The following is a 22,435-nucleotide window of genomic DNA, read 5'->3' as shown; positions in this document are numbered from 1 at the left end:
TGTACCTTGGCATCTTGTCCGCTCGAAACCTGGCAGGTTCTCTGGCTCTGTGGTCTGAGGAATGCGGAGGGGATGAGGGGCTAGGCAAGTCACCCCATCTCTTGAGGGTGTGGTCTCCTTGTCTGTAAAACAGAGTTGCCAGTACAGTGTCAGGGACAAATATTTTAAGAAATGTGAACCCTTTCTTTCTAGCGCTCCGATTCCCATAAAGGTGAGAAGCCGCGTACCTGCCACGGCTCAAATCCAGATTCTGACCGTGGTCATCGTTTGAGAGTCGGCCAGCTCATCTCTACGCAGGCCAAGTTTCAAGGGGACCCGGCCAGGTGCATATCAATACCACGTGCAATTCTAACCCAACCTTTACGGTATATAGCTGAAGATGCTGGAATTATTGACAAACCCTTCTCCATCTGGAGCTAACATAGCTCAGAGAGGAGTCAGGCAATGTCTGGTTTGCAGGGAACCTTCTAGAACTGTGCTGTCCAATAGGATAGCTATTAACCACATAGCACCATTTAAATTAAGTAACATTGAAAATTCAGTTCCTCGTTTTCACTCGTCACATTTTAAGTGTTCTGTAGGCACATGTGGTTAGTGGCTACTGTTTTGATCAACACTGTTCTTTAGTATCTCCGTGGAGCTCTCCAGAGCGACACTCCAAGCTTTTCATATCATTTAATTTAGCATATGGAGCAAACACCATGGCGGGGACATCTCCACCAGCAAGTGGTTCCAGGCTACCGACTGTGATACAGTGACTGATAATCATGGTGGTAGAAACAGTACTATTCATGCACTGATTATTTCTGTGTTCCAGGCACTGCACTGGCTGCCTCATGTTAATTGAATTCCCCCCAAATACTCTACAGTTGGTGGCATGTCCCTACCTTACTCATGACAAAATGGAGTCAGGGAGACTAAAGAATTAAAGCAAGGTAGAGGCCGGCCCAGCTCGGCTTCAAAGCCAGCCTGCCCCTCAGGTGCAGAACCCATGTGAACCTTGTCCTGTGCTTCAACTAGATTTGCATCCAGAGGGTTGACTGTTCTTTCCAGAATCTGTCCCCCTTCTGCCTTTACCTTAGCTTTGAACACTTCCTGCTCTCAGGAAAGCTCAGATCTTTCAAGGCTGGGCTGAGGCTCACTCTCGTCCTTGGTTGCTATGTGGAACTGCTTATGCAGGACAGGCCTGCGAAGGCTCCTGCTGGACACGGGGGTTGCCCTCACCCCAACTACTACCCCCAGTGCCCAGAGGGACCTGCTCACTGGGCCTAGGAACCATGTGGGAGATAGTGGATGGTGATCCCAGCTGTGCTGCCAAACTCCCTTCAGAGAGCACAGTCCTATGCAGGTGTCAGGTCAGTGGAGCCAAAAGGGACAGCAGGTATCAGTGGGACGCCCCAGGGAGTGTGCTTGTGAGCAAGCAGGACCAGCTCACGTGTTCCTGCCTGAAGCCACAGCTATGGGTTACACTTAGACACAGTGAGCGGGACAGAGTGATGGGCCGGGCCCTTGGAATGAGCACCAGCATAGCATGTTCATTCATTAACCTGTTAGTCACTCACTGAACAAAGGAATGCCAGGTGCTGAACTCGGTGCCAGGGTCACCTTCTACAAGTCAGGCCCCCCTGGGCCACAAAGCAGCTCTTCCACCATTCCCCAGTGCCTCTCTTACCCTGCAGCTTCGTGACAACCCCGAGAGGCAAGCAGGTGGGGTAGGGACCAGCCTCTAACTTGACAGATGGAGAAACTAAGGGCTGAGCAGCAAAAGCAATTTCCCAAAGCCAGCAAGCTGCCTCCCAAGGCTTGCCCCCTGGGCTCATCACCTCATTACCTAGTCACTCTTTAAAGGGAGCATTTTAGGGGATCCCTGAGTGGCTCAGTAGTTTAGCGCCTGCCTACGACCCAGGGTGTGATCCTGAAGGCCCGGGATCGAGTCCCACATTGGGCTCCCTGCATAGACCTGCTTCTCCCTCTGCCTGTGTCTCTAACTCTCTGTCTCTCATGAAAAAAATGAATCTTAAAAATAAATAAATAAAAGGAGCATTTTACACGGACGGGGGGTGCTGTGGGCTCTGCGGCCCCAAAGGCCACACAAGGGCACCAGAGGTCTGACTCCTCCACCCTCTCCCTCTCCCCCGCAGGCCATCCCCGGGTCTAAGCCACGGGGACGCCTATCACAAAGCTCAGTTAGCCAGACCCTGGGGACAAGGGACATCTCCTCTCCCGTGCTTGCTTAGAGACCCCAGGATCTCAGGCGCCCCCACAAGCCCTGCGCAGGGCCGAGTCCCTTGCTCTCACACCGCAGAGGGCCACGCAGGCCAGCCGGCTTCACCAGGGACTCACCGAAGCAGAAGGCGCGGGCAGCTCCCACATCCGGAGCCCTCTGCCTCTGGCGCGACGCACCGCGGGGGCCCAGCCAAGCCGGGGCTCCCAGACTTCAGGCTGAAGCAACATCCGCAACAGGCTCACACCTCTGGGCTCAAGGCAGGGGGATGGACTGCGCCCTCCCAAGGCCCGGTCCCACACTTGTCTTGCTCAAGCCCTAGGACTCCCGTTTAAGAGCCTTTTTATAGACTCCTATAAAGGAGAAAGTGAACTTTTAACATGTTTGCACTCCACTAAGTCAATACGCATAAAAAGGACAAGAGCGGAGCTTCCCCTGCCCAGATGCAGGCGGCGGCCTGCGGGCAGCGTCGGGGCACCCCCCCCCTCACCCCGCGGGCAAGGCCGCTCCTCCGCCGCCGCAGCCTGGCCCCCCTCGCAGGCCGCAGGGGCACTAATGACTCCGGAAAGCACGGCCCGGCCGGGCTACTGGTGGCTCCTGCCCTCGCTCCCCCGAGACGGCCCCCCAGATGCACGCTTTTCATGGGAAGACTTAGAGGAGCAGAAACGCGGAAGCTGTAAAGTTTTACTGGGAATTCTCAACCGTCCTCCTTTGGCCCCGACACTCACGCTGCCCTTCATTCTGGAGAGAGCGTCCTTTCTGCTTTGAACGGGCTCCTTAAAATCTATAGCGACTCTGCGCCCGCCCCCAGGATCCAGGATCTGGGCTCAAACTCCAGAGATGCCTGCCCGCCCAGGAGGAGGAGGAAGAGACCGCTCGGGCACCCCGAGGGCCTTCTCCTGCCCAGCCTCGCCCCGGGACAGTCCCCAGGGAGGCCGCCTGCCTGCCCGCAGCCCGCCCAGTTCACATGAATCCAGGGTTCGTGCCTGAGGCCCGACACGCTCCTCGGAGCCTGCTACACAGTCAACACACGCAGCTCTCTTCTCTTTGTTCCTTCATTTGGACTGACTGAGTACCTACGAGGTGCAAGCCCTACTAAGGGCAGGCATTACCTCAGGGGTTAGGAGAGAGGACATTCGAGTCAACTTCTGAATTCGAGTCCCAGCTGTGCCGCTTATCAACTGCGGTCCCAGGTGTGTCACTTGGCTTCTCTGAGCCTACAACTTATCTATAAAATAGGGACAACACAACCCCTTACACATCTCCTCCCACCACGAGGTTACCAAAAATATTAAATGACCCAGTCCATGTGCCCTACATACAGCAAGTACTCAATAAAGGTACCTTAGTGACCTAACAGCTCTACGGGGAAGATCCCGTTCTCTCCTTTCTGAGAACAAGGGAAATGAGAAAGTTAAATGACATACTCAAGGTCACATGGGAGACAGAGACTCAGAGAGACAGAGACTCAGAGCTAGGGTTCACTCCTGGCTCTTTTAGACTCCAGGCCATAAACATCAACATTGGAATGCAAAGCACTGCAGGCCCAGTGAGAAAACCTTAAGAGTCAAGAAGTCTACCTAGAATTTTGTACTTAGCCCATTTACAAAGGAATTACTTTAATTCCAGCACCATGGTTGAGTGTTGTTTCTTCCTCCAAGTTAGTGATGGCAGAGAGGCGGTAGGTAGTATTACAATGCTTGCAGTGCTTCGGGGAATTGGTTCAGTGCATGGCGCCAATTTATTATCTGCTGCAGGAGACCAAGCCCTCGGTGCAGGGGCGGTTATTAATTGTGGTTTCTGAGGAGCCAGTCCCTGTAGCACGCCAGCCCGTGGAGGCCAGGTGGATGGGAGCCCTCTGGCTGTGCGCTCAGGGAGGGCTGGGGCGGGGAGGGACCGCGGGGAGCCAAGGCTGCCTGGCGTCTGCTTCAAAGGGTTCTCATCCTCTGCCACATCCTGGTATGGAATTATCTGGACAGGTGGTATCTCCCTGCAAATTCTGAGGACTCTCTGCTCACCACCTTTGTGGAATCCTTAACTTTCTAAGAGAATTTCTCTCAATTATTCACATTATACTTTCTCTTTGTTTCTGAATGGATGGAGGACTCCTCAGTGTAAAGTCATGCAAAGCTTGGGCCTGGAGCAATGTTCAAGCCTGGAATCCAACAATGGTATGAATCAGAAGTGGATGGACCCACGGGGAATGTGTAGGTAGCAGATAGGGAAACAGGCCTAGGTGTAGAGGGTGTCTGCTCCAGAGAATTAAGCAGCATTGTCTTGGTCTGTCTGCCGCCTTATCTTTACCTCAACCTCCTTTATAACAGCCGTGAAGTGCCTAAATCCCAGGATAACTGTGCCAAATTTCTCTTCGGATAAAGAGCTCATTTGTTTTCCTAAGTTGTTAGAAAGTCCAGGGATGTGCAGATCATCAGGTCCCAGGAGGAGGCCCTCTATGGGCAAAGGCTGGCCTGTCCATGGAAGACTCCTGAGGCCTTACAGAAAGCAAAACCCCAAAGCCATCTACTTCCACCCTCATCCATCCCCAGAACCTGACAGTTCCTCTCAACAAAGCCCAAGGCCAGTTGTAGGTTCACCTCCGTAAGCTGCAGTGAAGATGGTGGTTTAGTGCTTACCCTGAGCACACCAAAGCCAAAGGAATTTCTGAAAAAAGCTCACAGATCCCACGACCATTTGGGGCTTTCTATACAGTCATGAATGTGGAATGAGGTCTCCACATTCCCTAACAGCATTCAAAACTCCTCTCTTGGCTGGCATTCACCTTTCTGGGAGCTTCTGCTCTCTGGAACACAGACATGGAACCAGAGAGGATTGAAGAAAGCAACAGAGGGAAAAAAAAGTGTCGTCACAAAGCTCAGTCATGACTCTAGAGGAAAGAAGGAGACCATTCCATGCCAGTCATGATTACCCTCCATTCTCTTTGCTCCTTATGTGCTGTCAGACATAACCCCGAAAGAAGTGCATGCTCGTGAAGACAATCCTTCCCAAAGCACCAGATGGTAGCAAGGGAAGAGGCAGGAAGCCCATGGAGAAAATCTGCTGCAGGGGCACCTGGGTGGCTCAGTGGTTAAGCATCTAGATGCCTTTGGCTCAGGGTGTGATCCCAGGGTCCTGGGATCTATCTAGTCCTGCATCGGGCTGTCTGTGGGGAGAAATCTTCAGAAATCTGCTGAAGAGCGAGGGACTGCAAACCCAAGTGACGTTGAGGCACGGGTACCTGACCACAGCCTCCCTGGCTGAGTCTCTGAGGATGGGGTCAGGACAGAGTATACTCCGTCTGAGTGGGGAGCACTGAGTTTCACTTGCTAGGTTTCCAGAGGGAGCTGCAGGGAGGCACCATTCTCATTTAACCCCCAGGTCAGCCTCCCCAGCTTAGACGGCCTCCTGCCAGGGCTAGAGGGCCACAATCACACCAAAACTGGCCACTCAGCTCCTACACCAAAACTCTCAATTATTGGGCTCTTTCACCTGGTCTCTCCTCTCATCACTCAGACCAGAGCCAACACAACCCCGTGCCATGGACTCCAAGGTCCCTTCAACATGGATGGCAGTGAAGAGCACAGGTAGCATTTCCTGACTGCTCACCACGCATCAGGCCCCGTGTGGAAGGCCCTCGGCAGCAACGCAGAGGCACACACTGTTGTTACTTACATTCTCACAGGTGGGTAAACTGAGGCTTTGAGAAGTTAAGGAACTTTCCTGAGGTCACAAGCAAGTGACAGAGCCAGGACTTGAATCCAGATCTATCTCACTCCAGTGTCCACTTGCCTAATCACTCTGCTCCCCGCCCTGCTCTGGGGTTTCCCTCTCATTCCAGAACACCCACCCCCACCCACCACAGAGGTTCCAGCTTGCAGGCAGCTTGGCCAGGAAGCCTTCAGGAGCCCATGGTCACTGCAGGATCTGCACAGGGCAGCTGAGCTGTCCCGGAGCACCCTCCTGCACAATAGCCCCCTGCCCCCACTGACAGGGACAGTGGCGGGGACACAGCACAGGGCTGCCATGTGCCCTGAGGAGTGGCTTTTTTCTGCTCTGCCCCTAGCATTGGCTAGAGCCTTACCGCTCAGTAACTGCATGGGAGCTGGGGGCTGGGGGCTGTGGGCTGGGGGCAGTGCCAGGGTGAAGACCCAGAGGGGGATGGATCTTCTCAATGGGAAAGGTATAAACAAACACCACTGGGTTGGGAGAGAAGACTTAAGTTTAGACCTGTATGCTGAAGCTGTTGCCATCCTTGGGAATGAATCTTCATTAAAAACACAAACAACCAGGAGTCCTGGGTCCAGTGGGTCCTGGCAGGTGAGTATTTGGAGGAGACCCAACACCATAGCAGCTAGATCTGTGAGGAGTCTGGAGCACAGCCCCATGGCCAAATGCCCATCCACACACACCCTCCTGTATCTCAACCCAAAGCATCCATGCTTGGATCCCCAGTGGCTCCAGAAAAGACTGTGCCTCGACAGCCCCTCCGGCCCCAAACACAACACAGCCCCCTCCTCTCACATACAGTACAGCCTCCCCACACACCATTTAAGAGGTTTACTTGTCTATTCATTTGGAATTTCTAATGCCATCATGAAAATGGAAGGGGAAATCCACTCTAAGCCCCTACTCACTGGCGCCCACCATCGGGTTCGACGCACATGCTCCGAGACATAGGCATGCAGAGTGGTTTGTGAAGGATCACACAGCTTCTCAGGCACCTGCCCAGACAGTCAGGCCCACTTGTGCCTTGTCTTCTAAAGCAGCACAGGACAGGGAGAAGAGGGCAGACTTGGCTTTTCAGCCCAGTCTACCAGCTTGATGTAAGATCTTGGTACATCGCTAGACCCTTCTGAGCCTTTCGAAATGTTGCCGTGAGGATCAAATAAGATGATAAATATAGAGACATGGCACTGACACAGGATCTTGCACACAGTAGGTGCTCAATAAGTGCATGGTGGTCATTTCCTCTTTACCTCCTTGTATCTGTGTGCCCTGTCCTCCCTCTGACAAGAACCTCATACAGAGAAATTGGGTCTTTTCCTTCTCCTGGAAGGAAGGAGTTCAGGGCCGAGTCCAGGGCTGAGCCCCTAGGCTCTAAAGAAACGGGGCCTGCTGTACATCCAGGGAGGACTGAGATAAGCGTACTGCAGAGGGAGGCCTCCAGCCCCTGGTAACACACCAGGCTACCCTCCCACCATAAACATCCAGAATGCTGGGTAAGACACAATAAATAGAAATTTAAATGCGGGCAGCCCAGGGGGCTCAGCGGTTTAGCGCCGCCTTAAGCCCAGGGCCTGATCCTGGAGACCCGGGATCGAGTCCCACATCAGGCTTCCTGCATGGACCCTGCTTCTCCCTCTGCCTGTGTCTCTGCCTCTCTCTCTCTCTCTCTCTCTCTCTGTCTCTCATGAATAAATAAATAAAATCTTTAAAAAAATAAATTTAAATGCAAAGGCTATTCAGGGATGGAAGGAAGAGGAGGAGGAACAGGTGTGAGAAATCTACAGTGCTAAAAACTCAAGCTGAAGATGCTCCCTGTGAGTACTGAAACCACAGCTGCCCTGGGAGAAGAGAGAAAAGAGAAAAAAGAAAAGAAAGAAAATAAAAAGAAAAAGAAAAAGAAAAAGAAAAAGAAAAAGAAAAAGAAAAAGAAAATCTTTGGCTCACAAAACAGGGGGGAGATCTAAGGAGGTACCTCTATCTGGGCCTAGGACTCTGGAAGTTACACCTCCTCCAGTGCACTCAGTGGAAAAGGAGACCACCAGGAAACATGGCCATCTCCAGCCTTGGCTCTGAGGGAGAAATACCCAGGGAGTGTCCCATGGGAGTACATGGCCCAAGCCTGCCTTCACTCGGATGAACTTACACCACTGCTCAGTCTGGGGAGCTCCAAGTAGACAGGTAGACTTCAAAAGATTTCAGGTAGGGGGCATCACTGGACACCAACAGAAATCATTCATGAAATGTCTCTGAAAGAATGCCTGCTCAGCCCAGGCCCCCAGGAATCTTGCAGATTACAATCAGTTAAGTATGAGCTCACCACGGAAAATTACCAAATATCCAAGGAAAGAAGCCACTATGAGTGAGAGTCAGCAGGAAGGGCAGCATAATTGATCCCCAAGGGCCAGATTATGCATATGAAATAGGGCCTATCAGCTTAAACACAATGGACAAAGAAAATTTCAAAACTGACCAGGCATACTCGAAAAGGGATCAACTAGAATTTCTAGAAACAAAAAGTGAAATCAGAAGCCCAGTGAATAAAGACAGCTGGCCTGAGAATTAATTAACTGGCAAGAACGTAAAGGAAGACCGCACCAAGTGGCCCAGAGACAGGATGGGGCAGGGGGGCAGGACCATGAGAGAAACGCTTCCAGAATTACAAGCTGGAGCACACGCTCTGGGACAGGCCACCAGAGAAGCGTGCCTGAGACAGCAGATGCTCTTCAACCCGGAGCCCCGCAAGGACAGTCACCTGAACCTGACCCGCAGGTTGAGCACACAGAAGACTTGCAGATCCCTGAGTACAAAATGTTCGTGACATCAGCCCCTGGAGTTATCAGCCCCCAGAGCTGGCGGCTATTTTTGCTGCGGATGTGGGTGATGCATCGAGAGAGCAGAACCAGCACCCAACCCCACCACAGGGGGGTCTCACAGTGTTCTCCCAGGACGAAGACTACCCCAGACCACTGCTATATGCCTCTGCCTCTCATTCCTTGTCTTTTCAGTGATAATTGAATGATAATTTTCCCTGCGTTTCAACTGCATATTGTGTAGAGGATTTTTGAGGGGTGGGGAGTGCAAATATTTGTCTCTTTACTTCAGAGGCCTCTGGACCAAGAGAAATGTGGTGGATTACAAGATCCTGAGCCTGTCGTGAGAGCCAGATGAAACTTTTGCATCATCTTGGGGAAGGAGGCAGTTATTTTGCTTGAGTCTTAAAGTGAATATTTGTGACTAAGGACAGAATACGGGGGCACCTGGGTGGCTCAGTTGGCTGAGGGTCTGCCTTTGGCTCAGGTCATGATCCCAGAGTCCTGGGATCGAGTCCCGCATTGGGTTGCCTGCTCAGCGGGGAGTCTGGTTCTCCTTATCCTTCTGTCTCTGCCCACCCCCTTCACTTGTGCTCTCTCCCTCCCTTTCTCTCAAATAATAAATCTGAGAGAGAGAGAGAGAGAGAGAGAGAGAGAGAAGAGAGGAGAGTTTGTAGTAGAGTGCATGAGAGAGAGAGAGAGAGAGAGAGAGAGGAGAGTTTGTAGTAGAGTGCATTAGCATTCAGCAAATAATCATCTCTTCTCAACCTCATCCTCAAGTAAAGTAGACTTTCCACCCACTCTTTTAGGCTGGGTGGAATGTGAGTAGACATGACATAGGTTAAAGAGGCTGATGTGGTATGTCTTGGCCTCTTGCATGCCTGAGAATCCACCCAGCTACTTGCTGCCCCTTCTGCTTGGGTCCTGAGACAAATGCCGTGTGAATCAGATCTGAAACTGATCCTTAGCATGGAGCAGAGCCACCAGCACCAAGACACTAATCTATGAGCCGAAAGAACATATACCTGATATATCTCATCAGATTTCCTAAACAGGAGAGAAGAAATAACAACAGACGCTTTTCCAAAATTGGTAAAAATGTGTTAAGCCTCAGCTTTACAAAGCCCAGGATATCCCAAGTAGGATAAAAAGAAATTCACATGTAGACATATTACCGTGAAACTGCACAACACCAAAAACAAGGGAAAGATCTTCCACGTTGCCCAGCATGGATGTAATCTATCCCTTGCCCTGCATGAGCTCCATGTCTAGGGCTCTTCATACAGCATCAAATACTTCTACCATTTACTGAGGAGAATCGCCAGGTAGGTGGCTGTTCAGGTATTGTCATCTGGAAGGGAACCTCAAGGGCCCCCAGTCTGACCCCCTTGATGACAGATAAGGACACTGGGTTCTAAGAGTGAAAAGCAAAACAGCTGCATACACTGCCTCATTCTCTTGGCAGACCCGAGATTCGAGGCCAAAGCGCTACCTCCCAGCCTCGTTTTCTATCACAGAGGGCTGAATGTGCCTGGGCCTGGTACAGGAGTGTACACAGAGAGCACGTGCTTCTCAAATTCACATGACAGGGCCTAGAAGATGCAAAGAGAGCTGCCCAAAGGCTTTGATGCACAGGCCACATAGGCAGACCTCCTTGGTTCATTATGGTTGTGCCTTGGGGAAAAAAAATGCCTTCCACAGGATGCAAGTAGGCTCCTAGGGCCTCTCCTGGCAAGGAATACTCCTGCTACCATTCCCAAGAGAGTACTCAGCCCAAATCAAAACCAAGCCCTGTCAAGCAGGGGCATGCCAGACTCTATCAGAAAAGTCCCTGGCCAGCCACTCCATCTCTTTTTGAATGACCCTCTCCAAGTGGACAAGGCATCATTTCCCTCAACCCTCAGCTGGCCAAGGTTGTTCCAAGGACAGTGGCCAACATAAACAGCACATAAAAATGAGTCCAGAAACCAAATTTTCAGCTCCAGGATGATGAACATCTATTTGTGTGTGGTAAACCAAACTTCCTGGGATAGCTTCCCAGAGCCCAGGGCCATCTGTCCCGCTGCCCATAACCCCAAGCCCAAAGGTGCCACCAGCAGTGCGGTCCCCAGAGATGACAGCTGTCTTGGGGATCTGCTTCCACAACTACTTCCCTCCCAGGATCCAAGAAGAAAAGAGACATACTTCTCGGCCTCAAAGTGGCCCAGCCAATGTGCAAATGAAGAGTCTTGTGGAATGTGCAGACTGGCAAGTGAAGAAATGGCAAAAACAGTCTGAGCCTGGAGGTGTGACAGGCCATTACTAAGCTCATAAAAACAGAGTCATTGGCTGGTGTTTCCCTGGATGGCACCCCTGAAGTCACCGTCACAAGCAGCAGTCAATGGATACTTCACTCTTCAGGTGGCGTTGGCCAGTCTACTAATATCCGGCAACCTCTGGGGGCCGCAGTGATGACCAGAGCATGCTCATTCTCATGCTGACCTGTCAGCTAACCCTGCTGGAAGCAAAGAAACCAGATATCTCCCCAACCCAAAGTGGCCACAATGTACAGTCAACCCTCAGGCAATCTCCCCTCTTCAGAATATTTTCAGAGCCCAGAAATAGGCCACAGCTTGGAAAAAAAGGTAGCCTGTGACCATTCAGGGCAGAAACAAACAGTACCTTACATTTGGGTAAGTTCTGAATTATAGCCAAGAACAAGACCTGACATGTCACCACGTGCAGATGTGCTTTTTAAATTTTTAATTTGCCTGAATTATTATTATGATGATGACTGCTGAATGGACATTTTCCTAACTCTGTTATTCCTTTGATATTAGTCAGTTGGCATTCCACTGTGATGTGGAGCTTTCTCTCCTTCTACACTTCATCCTTTATACCAGTTTGGGCTCACAGATTACCATTTCATAGGTTTTAAACTATTACTTTCATGATATATTTTGATGCTCCAATATCCAAGATTGCACCAGGGGGAGTCCCTTCAAGATGGCTTCATGTTCTGTGAACATGCCTGCATCATTCTGTAACCATGTCCTGACTTTCTGTTTTTTTTTTTTTTTTTTTTTTTTTTTAAGATTTTATTCATTTATCCATCAGAGACAGAAGACAGAGAAAGAGACAGAGAGAGAGGGGCAGAGACACAGGCAGAGGGAGAAGCAGGCTCCATGCAAGGAGCCCGACGTAGGCCTCAATCCTGGGTCTCCAGGATCAGGCCCTGGGCTAAAGGCGGCACTAAACCACTGAGCCACCCAGGCTGCCCTATGTCCTGACTTTCTGGCAGAAAATATTTCTAGCATGCACATCGTGTATTTTTTCTGCCCCGGGCCCTGGTATCAGTCATTTCTCCAAGGATTCCTAGTCCCTGTTAGTGGAATGGGATTGGAGACCATTACCTGAGCAACCAGGTGTCCTCTTAGTCCTGGTTGGTAAGCCCTCTTAGTGGAAAGAGCTCATCAATATTTGTATATGCAAGGATATATATGTAATATTCACATATGTGTTAATTTCTACATTTACTTATTTTGGAAACCACAAGTTTACACAAATACCTCCAATTACAGTCCAATATAATTGTGTTCATTCTCACCCCTTTCCTGATCTGTAACTCCCTCCTCTAACAGCAGGGAAACCAGCCAGCCTCCTTTACTCTCAATGTATTCACTTATCCACCCAATCCCAGTGTGTATAATCAAATTCTTGAATCCAGTAGGCGGCCACCACACTGAGCCACCTTACTCATGAGGCCTTCAACCTTTCCCAGGTTGCATTCCCTATCAGGTCTGCATAAATGCTTCCTTTTTTTCAAAGAGCTTTAGTGAATTATAAATTACCATAAAAATTAACCCATCTTAAGTATACAAATCAATGATGTTTTTAGTAAATTCACACGACTGTGTAACCATCGCCACAATTTGGTTTTAGCACACTTCCGTCATTCCAATGGCCATTTCAGCCAGGCCTCTTTCCTCAGCACTAGACACCCACCAACCTATTTTCTCTCTTTGTAAATTTGCCTCTTCTAGAATTTCCATGTACAAAGAATTATGTAGTTTTTGCATCTGGTTTGTCTCACTTAGCATCATGTTTTCGAAGTGCATCTGTGATGTAACATGTATCGTTACTTCCTTTTTACTGGTGCATCATATTCCATTTTATAGATATTTCATACTTTGTTATCCATTGACTAGTTGTTGGACATTTAGACTGCTACCAGTTTGGGGCTATTATGCATAATGCTGCTGTGAATAACTATGTGCAAGTCTTTGTGTGGACACATATTTTCTATTACTGTTAGTAGTGTGGTAGGCAGATTAATGGCTTCCAAAAGTGTCTGATTTACTAATCAGCCAACTTTCAGAAAGCAAGATTATCCAGGATTATTTTATATTAAGTCCATGTCCCAATCCCCAGAATCTGTGAATCTGTTAAGTTACATAGCAAAGCGGAATTAAGGTTGCAGATGAACCTAAGGGTGATAATCAGCTGGTGTTAAGAAAGCAAGATGACCCTGGATACCCTGGGTAGGCCCAGTGTACTCACAAGGGTCCTTCCAAAGAAGAAGAGGCAAAAGAAGTCAGAGTGATACTCTGAGAAGTACACAGCCCACCGTTGCTACCTTTGAAGATGCAAGAAGGAGACCATGAACCAAGGGATAGTGGGTAGCCTCTAGAAGCTGGGAAGTTTCTCCTTGAGAGGCTGCCAGAAGGAATGTAACCCTGCCGACACCCTGGTTTTAGCCCAGTGAGACTCCTGTTGGACTTCTAACCTCCAAAGCCATCAGAGAATGCATTTGTGTTGTTTTCAGCCACTGTTTGTAGTGATTTGTTACAGCAATAACAGAAAACCAATACAGATGGTTCCCGATGTAAGATGGTTCACGTTACAATTTTTCAATTTTGTGATGGTGCAAAAGCAATATGCCGTCACTAGAAACTGCATTTCAGATTCTGTATTCTACTCTTCCTGGGCTAGCGACATGTAGTAGAATACTCTCTCTCTCTCTCTCTCAATGCTAGCCGGGAGAGAAGCTGCAGCTTCCTGTCAGCCGTGCAATCTTGAGGATAAACCACCAATAACTTATAATCATCCCATCCCCAAGAACCATTGTGTTTTTCACTTTCAGTACAGTATCCATATGTAACATGAGATGTTCAACACTTTGTGTTATATGATTTTGCTCAACCGAAAGCTTATATTAGTGTTCTGAGCACATTTATGGTCGGCTTGGCTACACTACAATGATTGGTAGGTTAGGCATATTAAATGCACTTGCCACTTACGTTACTGTCAATTTATGATGGGATTATGCAATGTAAGTTGAAGAAGATTTATACAGGCAGATACCTAAAAGTGGATACTGGATTGGATAGTATGTTTATGTTTAACTTTTTAAAAACTGGGATATTTTAGTGTAAAGAACTGAAAATCTATGTTGGTTTTCAAGCTGGCTATACCATTTTACATTCTTGTCAGAAAAGTATGATTTTGGTAAATTTCTTGGATTCTTAAATGGTTGCTTTTGACATTTTTGTCTACTTTTATCACTGTCTTGGGGAGAGAGGAATTTCTCACTCCCCCAGACCAACACCACCCAATGACTTTTTCACTGAGTTATTAAAGAAGGGAGGAAAAAAAGGAAGAAAAGAGGGAGGGAGGGAAGATCAACTATTTTTAGTGACTTACTAGTGGTATTAGAGGCCCAGATATTTCAGGGGCTCATACACTATGCTTCTTCTTAACTATGTGATGTGAGGTACACTGTCTCACTCGCCTAAGCCTCAGTATTCTGACTATAAACAAAAATAATAAGATATGTGTCCTGGGTTTATGATGAGAACAAAATAAGGTGACACAGATAAGGCGCATATGCAGGGCTTGGCCTCTAGGAGCTACCATTTTGTCTGTGCTCCTCTATTTGAGAAAATGGACAAATGTGTAATTAATCATAAAAAATACATAGTGTGGGTATCTAGAAACATAAACAACTTGCCTAGTTGGCCTATTTTCCAAGTCACTCATAGATCTTAGAAACCAAAAATGGAACTGCAAAACCTGTCAATTCATCTGTTGCCAGCAGTTATCCACACACCATGTGCTTCCATCCGTAACAATGCTACCCTGGACAAGATTCTATGCTTTCAGACATCTTTTCAGCACATACTTTCATGTGGTCAAAAGGCCAGTGGGTAGACAGAACAGGGATGATCCCATCTGATCGATTAAGGAAACTTTTAGGAAAAGGCCCAGAGCTGCCAAGTGATTCAACTCAAGACTCTAGAGAGAGAAGGTGACAGAAATGCCACCATTTTCCCATTTCTGTAGGGCATAGCTCTGGTTTCCACCCAGGGGCACCTTTCCCACCTCTCTTTCACTGACATTAATCACTCAAGGACTGCAGAGAAGACGAGGGTTCATCAAATCCAGAAACGCTAATAACACAGTCAACATCCATGAACACATGCTGATTTCATTGTAATTCTGCTCATCTTGCTGGGAGCAGCCATGCATGGCTCAGTGCAAGCTTAAGACTCCATTACAGAGTTAAATTGGCATTTGTTCTGAGCCCAGTGGCATTTGTAATGCATCTGTGAAAACGGAAATGAGTCGAGGCACCCAAGGTCCATTACACAGGGCAAGTTAAACACCCCCAGAGCCCACCACAAAGGCTCAACCACTGGATTCACAGCTGTGCCAACGGCTCTCCACGCTCATCCTCCCAAGGTTAAGGCCTTCTGAAGGACCATTCTCCTGTTCACACAGCCGTTTCATGTCTATCCATTTCAGACCCAACTTCACGACGGCCTGACAACCTAAGTCCCATCATTCTTGTTTCACAGATGAGAAAGTAGAGGCTTAGAGAAGTTAAGCGACCTGCCTAAGTCACACAGCTGGTAAAATTATGGATCCAGGCCTCAAACTCAGGTCACTGAGACTCGAAATTCCATGAGCTCATCATGCTTCTCTCCAGTGTCTCTTGCGCACAAGCCTTCTCTTCCCTCTTCACTATGCCTCCTTGATCATATACACACAGTGTACATGTTGGATAACTGTACAGTACTGGGGAAGGGTGTGCACATCAGCGCACCCAAGGATACCTCTGCCCTCCCAGGTTCACATACAAGGTCAATATATGGTTTAAAGCCTTTCAAGTTTTTTTTTTTTTAAGATTTTTTTAAATTGGAGTTTGATTTGCCAACATATATCACCCAGTGCTCATCCCATCAAGTGCTCCCCTCAGTGCCCGTCACCCAGTCACCCCATCCCCCCGCCCGCCTCCTCTTCCACTACCCCTTGTTCGTGTCCCAGAGTTAGGAGTCTCTCATGTTCTGTCTCCCTCTCTGATATTTTCACTCATTATTTTTTAAAAGATTTTATTTATTTATTTGAAAGAGTGAGCGAGCAAGAGAGCATGAGCAGGAGAAGAGGGAGAGGCAGATGGGGAGGAAGAAGCAGGCTCCCCATTGAGCAGGGAGTCCAATGTGGGACTCAATCCCAGGACCCTGGGACCATGACCTGAGCTGAAGGCAGATGCTTACCTTACTGAGCCACCCAGGCACCCCTGATTTGAGGCCTTTAAAAAAAAAAAAAAACGCTTGGACATAGAAGCCATTTGTATAGAAGAGCAATGCCTGAGGGTCTCATTGAACTTATAAATTTTGCTCCTCTTAATATTCTTTATGATGTTTTGATTTTTGGTTTTGCTACTCCGAGAAAAGCTAATCCATTAAATAAGTGACACATTATTCTCTTGAGTCAGGTCTTTAATTTTGTGGGAGGGCATGGGGGAAAGATACAGAGAACCAGAAAGCAACGTAGAACCTTTTTTTATAAAGATTTTAATTTTTTTATTTATTTGAAGAGAGAGGGAGAGAGACAGAGCACAAGCAGGGGGAGCGGCAGAGGGAGAGGGAGAAGCAGGCTCCCTGCTGAGTGAGGAGCAGGACATGGGGCTCAATCCCAGACTCCAGGATCATGACCCGAGCCAAAGGCAGGTGCTTAACCAACGGAGCTTTCAAATGCAAGGTAGATGAGTCATAAAATGTAGAGCTATACCTGCCTACTGCTGGGCTGTCGCCCTCACCCTGGATCATACAGACATGAGCAAAGTTTATATTCCAGCCCCCAAAGGACATTTCTTTAAGTTCCCTTTTTAGGCTCTGTTCTAAAAGCTTGAAAAGGGCATGCACCCACCCCCATCTGGACACAGCAATACCTGAGTGGGAGAGGGCACAGGTGCATGTCCCCAGGAGGGTGGGGACCCTCCTGGGGACATGCCTCCGGCTCATCTTCCAGGAAAAGCAGAGAGGAGTATCATGCCTGCAGCACCCTGTCTCTGTGGCCTTTGAGCTGTCCCCCATATTTCCACTGACAGCACCTGGCCTCCAGAGCTCTCCCCACATTTCTGAGGATAGGTGGGAGTTAGGGAGGTAGAAAAGGGGAGCAAACAAGATTCATTGAGTCTACCTTACAAGGAAGGTTATTTAGACTCATCCACTCATTCGTTCAGGGCTGAACAGCAAGCCAGGAACCAGTGACTGGCAGCAGCAGGGTACTTTGCCATTCCCAAAACCGCTTCGCACAACTTCTCTGGGCAGTCCCTGTCTGCCATGGTATCGTGCCCATTTTATAGGTGAGCAAACTGATATCTAAAAGCGACCTACCCAGGTCCCAGAACAAACAGCAAAAGCAGGTTGAAAACCCAGAAGCGAGGCAGGCGGGCTGACTTCGCTGCCCATCCCGTGAGCACCGGGCAGCCTTCTCTCACCAACCAATCCCTGCCCCGAATTCCCAGAGAAACCCCAACTGCAGGCCTATGTTCACAGCCCAGCTTCACCACTGTCTGGCTGGGGCTTTCCCTTCCTTGCCTGCGTGGCCTCATCCATAAAATGGGCACAAGAGTGACCAGGTCATAAGATCACTGAAGAAGGTAGAGGTGGCTGCGCCCTTCACGGTACCCAGCACGTGACTACGCCACAGACATCAGCCCCTCGTATCACTCCGTGCCATGGGGCCCGGCTGGGCACACCGCAGGGGCTCAGGACCTTTACTTCCAGTAACCAGGTCAGTGAGCTGGTTTCTCCCCTGCCCTGGCCCCCCAGGAAGGCAGCAGGGGCTGGGAGGGAGGGACAGGCCCACGGCAGGGCTCCGGGCAGCCTTAGGCCGGGCACTCCCGGCCTCGCCTTTGTCTGTGCGCCTGTAACTGAGAGGCCCGTCTAGACTGAGCGGCTACTAGAAGTAATCCCAGGAAAATCTCCCTGAAACCTGATCCCTGCCCTTATCGAGGGCCGCGCAGATTAGCCTGATTGATTGAACAATGGACGCCAGGGCCTTAACAGGATCTCCATGTGTCTCCTGTGCAGAAGGGGCTCTGGGCAGGCGCAGGGCCCACCTTGCAGAGGAACCTGTCCTGCGGGGTCAGCAGGCCAGGCGTCCTCCTCCCAGGGGGCTGGAGGGGGCTGGGAGGACTCCGTTCTAGCAGGCCCATCACAGCACCCCACAACCACCTGCAGCACTTAGGGGCTGCTCTGTGTGACCCACAGGCCCCGTGAGGGCATCACCACCCCTGCTTCGCAGCCCAGGACATGGAGCCTGAGCAGCGTGCTCAGGCTCACATACCAAAGAGTAGCAAAATCCAGAGTCAACTTGGGCCTGGTGACACAGAGGCATGAACTCTTAGCTACGCTCCAGTCCTGCCCCCTTGGCACTCCCGCGGCAGTGGCCCGCAAACCACAGGCTCTGGTCACTGGCTGACCTTCCGGCGTCCTTCAGTGAAGAAGTCAGCCTGTGGGCCCCTCTAGCATAACCATGGGCGTGGCAGTGTCCTGTCAGCAGCAAAAGACACCTGCAAGCCAGTGTCGTCATCAAAACCATCATTCTCTTTTGTTTTCCTCTGACCCACCAAGCTTGGGAACTAACTATAAACAAAGCCGTGCTGCTGTAAGCTGCCTCCACCAGGAGCCTTCCAGAGTGCGGGTGCCAAACAGAGGGCAGGGCCACCAGTTGCACATAGGCCGTCAGTTCAGGACGAAAGGGGCCTGTCCCAGCCACAATCTACCAGCCCTCACCGAGGGGTGGATGCCGAAACACCTGGGTGGTTCGTCTTGTGATCAGCGTGCTTTGGAAGAGCCAGGGAAACAGGACAGGCAGCTGAGCTGGTCAGGACACGGATGGTAGAACAGCCCAGAATGAGGCTCACACAAGCCAGGCCTGACTTGTCCCCGACCTCTGCCACTCACCTATGTGACCTGCCCTGCCTGAGCCACATCAGCTCCATTTCACAAATGAGAATGTCAACCTCCTATCCCTGTCCAGCTCTAAAGGTTGTCAGGAACAAGATGGATCAACCAGCCTCCTACATGCTAGGTTAGGTATGGCAAGAGAATTGCCCCCCAACTCAGAAACTCTTATTAAGACTCAGAAGGGGGACGCCTGGGTGGCTCAGGGATTGAGCATCTGCCTTCGGCCCAGGATGTGATCCTAGAGTCCCAGGATTCAGTCTGCACCGGGCTCCCTGCATGGAGCCTTCTTCTCCCTCTGCCTGTGTCTCTGCCTCTCTCTCTGTGTCTCTCATGAATAAATAAAATCTTTTAAAAAAGAAAAGACTCAGAATTGATGCAACCTGTAATGAACTGTTACCATGTGAAAGCAACGAGGCAGGACGGTCAAGTTCTATCCCACCCTGCAGAGTGAGCGCAGATGCTGAGGGCTCGGGAATGCCGTGTACTGGGGCAGCGTCTCCATCACCGTCGGCAGCACAGGCTGGAAGAGTCTGTCTCTCGGACACCACCACCAGTGTGGCAGGAGGGCTGCTGTGGGGGGGCCTCATGCCACAGAAGAGGAAACCAAAGTCCAGGAGACTTGCCCTTAGGACTCAGTGAAAATGTTCCCAGGAAGCATTATTAGCTCATTAACTAGAGTGGGTAATGCTGATCCCCCACTAATACCTCTTTGAGGGCTTGTTTCTTTTTTTTTCTTTTCTTTCTTTCTTTCTTTTTTTTCTTTTTTCTTTTTTTTTTTTTTGCAACTCAAATACCCAGCTGGGGTCCTAATTCATTTCAGCAAATGGCATCTGTCTCTATGAGGTTCTGTCTCTGTGATCTTAAATTGGATAATCCCTTGCCCCTCTGGTTTCCTGTTCACCAGGTAACACCTGCGCTTCCAGAGGCCCCTTATCTGCCCTCTCATTGGGCCCCTGTGTGAGACTGAGGTCCACCCCTGGCCATCCCCATATTTTATCCCAGCACCTCCCATGTCTGTCCAGAGCCAGCCAGACCCTCAGCATGTGGGTCCAGCCCCATTCTACCTTCTGGATGGTCGGCCCTTGGATCATCATCTTTTTCTGCCTGCCTCAGACAACTTGCCCATCCGGAGGCAGCAACTTCATCTCCTATTACTGGTCAATTTCTTCTTGTACCTTTATAACTAGGCAGGGATGGGGCCCATGCCCGCTGGGGAAGGGATCTGAAAGAGCCCTGAGACCATGAACTACTGTGGGTGCTGAGGACAGAGAGACAAAAATTAAGTCCTCCCACACAAGTTCACGTGAGAAGCATGAGCAGGACACTCACTACATGCCAGTCCCTGTGCAGGGAGTAGGGCAGAAAGACATACACCTTCTACCCTCCGGAACCCCATCTCACCCCAGGCCACACATACCAGGGACCCAAAGGGGCTGACAGAGGAGCTGCAGTCGGTGGGGAGGAAGTGCCCGTAGAGGAGGGGCTTCTGAGAGCCAGGCGGGAGGGCTGGACTCAGGTGTTCTTGGATGGCTAGGTACAAGGGACAGAAGCCTAGGATGGGAAGGACCCATCTCATGCTGGACTCCTGGTGGGAGGGTAAGTGGAGCTCACATCACAGTGTGAATTTGCACCTACATAAAGTCAAACCACTGATGATTGCAGAGTGGGGTTGAGTCCCAGAAAGACCACTCTGGTGACACAGTAGCAGGTCGACTGGTGAGGGGAGAGCAGAAAGGAGACCACTGTAATAGTCCAGGTGACAGAGGGCTCCAGGGCCCACACTGGTCTCCCGTTTATAAGCTGTGTGACCTTGGGCCAGGTACTTAACCTTTCTGAGCTGCAGTCTCCACCTCAGTCAAAAGAAGACTCCAGCAGCAGGATGTCATGTGTGTTCAAACTGATAACGCATGAAAAGCATTTAGCATGATGCCCGGCACACAGTAAATGCTCAATAAATGTTTGCTTAGAAAAACAAAAGGGCAAAGGCTGACTTCTAGGGCCTCCTCCCTCCCCCAGTCTCCCCAATCAATAAAAGCAGCCCTTTTATCTAAATCCCTGGGACCAAAGGGAAACCAAACACAGCAGCTGTAGCTTTGCTTCCCAAGACCCGTGCCCCCCTGCCCAGGCTTCTCCCGTTGGGGCCCATCGTGGCTGCTGTGGCCGAGAAAAGAATGCTGGCGCACTGACCTGGCCATGAACCTTCCCCCCAGTCTCCAAACACGCACAAAAGCATTTCTCCTGCCTCGGCAATGCAAGTGCCACCCAGTCCAGCATGCCCTGCCCACAAAGGCCACAGAACTGATGTGATCCATGCAGAATCACACACCTACCCGGTTCTGCTGCCTGGACCATGGCTGGGGCAGCAGGAGAAAAAAAAATGAAAGAAAAATTTGTTCTTAATATTTATGACTCTGGTGGTATTCTTGTGCACAGGGCTGAATTCCTGCATAAAGAGGAGAAATTCAATCCAGTGTAAAATGGGCTTGTTAGAGGAGGGGGTAACACAAGCTCTCGAAATCCTGAGAACTTTCGGTTGGTCTTTTCACAAGAAAATTGAGGGATCTTCCAGGTGGGCTGAGAGGTTGGGAGGCACACATTCTACAAAAATGGGAGTGGGCAGGGACCAGACTGGGCCAGACTCTCCAGGACTTCAGAGACAGATCATGCTGGCTGCTGCAGGATGGCAATGTGGCAGGGGCCTGTCCCTTGCCATGATCCTCAGCCACAGACACGTGTAGCATGCTACACGTGGAGGTGGGGGGTGGGGAGGGGGAGGTGGCAAATGAAGCAAGATGGCATTTTAGATAGAATAAAAGGGGGACTATTTCTTTGGCCGGCTTTGGATCATCGTTGTTTCTTTTCCATAGCGAGGTATTGCAGAAGGATCAAGGTCTTGGGCATCAGTAAGGTCCCAAGCTTGAATCCTGTTTCCCAATTTATAAGCACTGCTCACCCACAGGGACCTTGAGCCACAGGTGAAGGTGAAGGGTGGAGGTGACGGCGGCCACCCGAGGCGCCCCTGGCGGGGGTGAAATTAAACAGGATGCTCAAGAAGCATTGAGCTGTGCAGATCTACGCCTCCCCTAAAGTGGGCCAGTGGATCAATTATCTAGATAAAATAAATATTTTAAATGACTGTCACTAGGTAGTTGAAATAACAAGGTTTTTTCCCCATGGAAATTATCTAAATAGCCTCAAGTTTCTTGTGTGTGCAATAGATATGAACAGATAAACAAGGGACTTAGCAGCCCTCTTGGAAAAGCCAGCCCCTGGTCATATTTCCAGAAATCGAAAGGACAACCTTGTCTTAGCAAAAAGCATGATGTGGACTTAAATGGTAGCAAGGAAAGTCCTAAAGAGCGTGACTTTACCTTCCCAATTACCCTTTCCTTAAAAAACAAAACAAAACAAAAAAAACTTTTAGTTTTTTCTTCTGTTTT

At 49.7% G+C, this 22,435-nt stretch overlaps 1 long non-coding RNA gene across 6 annotated transcripts in view; it reads right to left on the bottom strand.

Moving 5' to 3' along the window:
* LOC140641359 (uncharacterized) overlaps positions 1–22,435 on the bottom strand; it is a 267,792-nt gene that overhangs the window by 17,979 nt on the left and 227,378 nt on the right. For all 6 annotated transcript variants that reach the window (XR_012037892.1, XR_012037893.1, XR_012037891.1 and 3 more), the window contains one exon: positions 6–122. This is a non-coding gene — a long non-coding RNA (uncharacterized lncRNA). The remainder of the gene's footprint in view (positions 1–5; positions 123–22,435) is intronic.

Source organism: Canis lupus, chromosome 10, assembly GCF_048164855.1.
Source record: "Canis lupus baileyi chromosome 10, mCanLup2.hap1, whole genome shotgun sequence".
Lineage (NCBI taxonomy): Eukaryota > Metazoa > Chordata > Mammalia > Carnivora > Canidae > Canis > Canis lupus.
Note: the sequence above shows the minus strand (reverse complement) of the source record. Positions and strands in the feature narration are given on the sequence as shown.